The sequence below is a fragment of the Lygodium microphyllum genome, chromosome 2 (genome assembly GCF_053477565.2).
Source record: "Lygodium microphyllum isolate KBCC chromosome 2, Lygodium_microphyllum_v1.1.10, whole genome shotgun sequence".
In the NCBI taxonomy this organism is placed as follows: domain Eukaryota; kingdom Viridiplantae; phylum Streptophyta; class Polypodiopsida; order Schizaeales; family Lygodiaceae; genus Lygodium; species Lygodium microphyllum.
The window spans coordinates 22,714,085-22,718,193 of NC_141136.1; positions in this window are offsets into that span (position 1 = coordinate 22,714,085).

Below are 4,109 nucleotides of genomic sequence, written 5' to 3' on the forward strand. Positions count from 1 at the left end.
CTGAGTGCTTGGCCATAACTGAATGGAAGCAGGTGTTGGTAGAGGCCAAGGCCAAAGCCACAGAAGTAAGTTCAGAAGTGCAATGACAATTCTTCTTGGGCATAGTGCTCCACATAACACAAGAAGAGGGCAAGGATTCTGTGGAGAGGACGAAAAGGAATCTAGAATTGACCACCACCAGAGCCTTAAAGTATGGCCTACACAAGTGAGCTCTCCCCACCACTGGCACTAGCCTAACAAGAAAATAACAATGCCAGTATTTGAGGCAAGCCAACCTCTCCACGGATGAGCTAAAGGAGCTAGGCTTTGAAGAGCATGAGTTGTAGCATCCACCCCCAACTCAAACCCCACATGAGAAACCTCTAGAGGAAGGGTTGGATTTTGAGTAGGAGCTAGGAAAAGAGCAACATGCCCGGGAGTGTAGCACACCACTGCCAGTAGTTGACTTCCAAGAAGATTCAAGAGGCAGCCAAGTACCAGAGTGTGTCATTATCGCTAGGAGAAGAAGAAGGGAATCAATGGAGCAAGTGCGGTAGAGAACTAGAACATAGCCCCAACAGCTTCTTGGAGAGCCCATGCCACAACATGAGGATTGCTATCCTGCCAACTGGCCCCAAGAGGTGAGCATTTGGGAGCAAGGAGAACTCCAAACTCGTCCCTTCAAACTATCATTCCTCTACCCACGGGTCATGGACCGATTCCTAGCTGTGGAAGTAGTGGACAAAATAATTCAAATCAATGGGTTATGAAGCGGAGCATAGTGATCACTTGATGGACACGAGAAGCTCTAGACTACTGGTAGGACAAGGTGTACCAGATTTCCAAGACGGCGGTCCAAGGCTTTGAAGCACAACCCAAGTGGCAGAGGATCTAGAACACGAACCTTGATGCATGGATGGCATTCTACGGCACACTCCTTGAAGAGAGGAATGATCCTATCTACATGCCCTACCCTCGCAAGCATGGAGTGGACTACAATAAGGAGGAGCATGGTAGGTAATGACTTCCCCAAAATCTACAATGCCAATGCAGATAATCCCAAGGAGTGCTTAACTTTCAAGGAAAGATACCTCTATCCTTCAATCATGTGCTTCTTCGAGGATTTTTCATCGTGTCCAAACCCTGCTTTCATCACAACTTGTAATTAACTTAGGACCATTATGTTTCTACTAAAGCAACTGCTAGCAGCTATTGAGGAGGCCCACCTACCTCCACTCTTTTTTTATCTCAACCTAGGAATAGATAGTTGTGCCATGGCCCATGATGGCTATGTTGTTACCCTCTTTTTGTATGAAGGTGCTCCAAGACATGAATGATAGCTGGTTTACCAGGTGTGGACACCCTTTTTTTGTCAACCACACCTCTAAATGTCAGGGCTAACCTCAAGAGCTACATGTAAGGCCATGTCTTTTTGAGCAAATCCCTTAGGCCACCTCGTGATGCATCATTAGAAGAGGATCGGGGTATAGTCTAGGAGTGCCACCGTAACTATTTAAAAAAAGAAAGAAAGAAAGAAAGAAAAAGCAAAAGCAGAAGAAGAAGAAGAAGAAGAAAGAAAGCAAAAAATGGAAAGTGAAGAAGTCACAACAAATAGCAGTTTACACCACATAGGCCATAGTCACTACACCTAGGGGTTCTCAAGTTAGGTGCATCAGTGGCTTCAGTCGGCCGGCTCCGTCCCTAATTCCCTAGCCCCATTTTGATTCCCCACTTTATGCTTAGGGCACATCAAGGGTAGGACATGCCTAGGGAGGTAGCACTCGTCACTTATGGTTGCCTATGGTTATACCTGTCACTCTAAGTTACACATATTGCACCTCCCTTATGGACAAACTGGGTCCTCCAGTGGTGGGGGACAACACCCAGGCTTCAACCCAACTCCCAGTCCCACTAGCACAAGCATAATGCACCACACAGAAAAGCATGCACACCCTCAAGTAGTGCACCTTCCTTTCTTTTTAGGTACAAACAAGGCTCCAATCCCCCAACTTTGAAGGCCCCATCATTCATACAATTGGCTCTTGGCCTCCACCACTTTGATAAGATGATCCATTTCTTCCCAATACCAATCCCCCTGAGACCCCATTATCATCAACTCACATGTCCACCCTTTCTCATTGAACCTTAATCAGCCCAAAAGTGCAAGTGTCCTTGAACTAGCACCCACCTAAGAGAGGGGTCATCTTATGTGATAATGTCACCATGCAGGCGAAGCAAGGCTGAGGTAGAGATCAAGGCAACCCCAATCAAAAAGTGAATGAAGAAGCTCATTTGGAACAGTGTAGGACAAGGAAAGCTCAAAAAAAGATGGAGCTCCATCTACTTTGAGGAGGTCCTCTCTCAAGGATGAGGGAGTCCCTATCAAGGATGAAGGATGCACTCTCAAGGATGATAGTAACCACTCAATATTCTAGCAAGGATCTCTCAAGAATGAAGGAGAATCTCTAAAGATCCCCACAAGGAAAGCACGAGGTGCAATGTAATTCATTTTATGAGGAATATAGGTTTCCTCCTATGCAAATGATGAACTCTGAACAGACATAGGTGAAGAGATAAGGCAACTTGAAGGGAATGGGAAAAAGTTAGGTTCTACTCCTGTCGTTGCAACCTCGGCCAGCAATAAGGAGATCCATCCAACACCATATTCAAGGGACAGATCCACCACAAGTCAGCATCAGGGAACGACCCGCACCAACTATATATTCAATTTCAAGGCCAGTCCACCCAACCCCATCCCTCAAAAGGGCTCATATACAAACTCAAAAAAGCCATCTAGCTACATCCATCCCACCTTCCAACCACACTACACATTAGTGCCATGGGATTGGCACTTAACTAGAAGAGGGGTAATGTTAACCTTAGCATAAGAAGAAAGCAGAAAAAGCAAAAAAGTGCAAGTTAGATTGACTAAAATAGGTGCCCAAGAGGGAAATTTGACACAAAGGAATAAGCAAGAAGGAAAACGGCCGAAAGTGCAAGGGCGGCCTCAAAAGCTAAATCAAAGGTAGAAGCACATTTTTAAAATGCAAAGGCATCAATTTTTTTTTGTAAAAGAGCGCTAGACTCCCTCTTGTGCAAATTGTAAAGGGTAGAAGGGAATGGGTAAAGAGAAAGAATAACGAGAAGGGAATGGGAAAAGAAGACCTTGCCATGATGTCCAGTCATGTAAAAAAAGGGATGGTGCCCAAAGGGATGAGGGCTTTGTATAAAAACTCAAAAAGTGAATGAGAAGGTCATACTTTGGTGTGTGGCAAAGTGGACTCTACTTCATCTCTCTTCTCTTCTCTTGCTTGCTTGCTTGTGAGTGCTTGAGGGAGAGAGTGTGAGTGAGTGAGAGAGTGAGTACGTGAGGGTGAGGGATCTTAGAGGTGAAGCCCTCCACCATCTCCTCTCTTATTCTTCTCTTCTTTTCTCTTCTATCATCTCACACGTGGCTATGGAGGATGGAGCTTGGAGGAAGAGGCTTGAGGATGCTTAAGCTTGCATCATGAATCGTGGAGCTACCCGAGTGCTCGGGAGAGGAAACAACTCAATCGAGCATCAAGGTAAGCTCACTACACTCGTAGAGAGGGATAGCACATTGGCTATGTGAGAGGTAGCCATTAGTGCTCGCTTGAAACTCTTGAAGGAATAAGCAGTCCTTGGGTCTTGGCGGTCAATTGAGATCTCCCCTTACAAAAGGTATGGAAAGAATAGAATGAAAATATTAAAAGGTAATGTATTGGCTATTTTGAAATCATTGATAATACTATACTGAGACATATAAAAAATGTAGAAGTTTCACATGAAGTTTAGACAAATTTTGAGAATATATTTTTAGTAAATACAAAGGCACATAAGATTCAACTCAAGCAAGAGTTGAATACATTGAAAAAAGAGAAGTTGTTTGTAAATGAGTATGTTTTGAAAGTGAGAAGCATTGCAGATGCTTTAGCAACTAATTAATGTAATGCATGATGATGTTGATTTGGTATCATCTACTTTGGGTAGTGTCAAGAATGAAAAGGCTTGGAAGTTGAAAGTTACTTTTGTGTATGTACGGAAGTCATTTCTAGATTTCGATGAGTTGGTCTCTCTCATGATCACTGAAGAGGTCAAGATATAGGGTA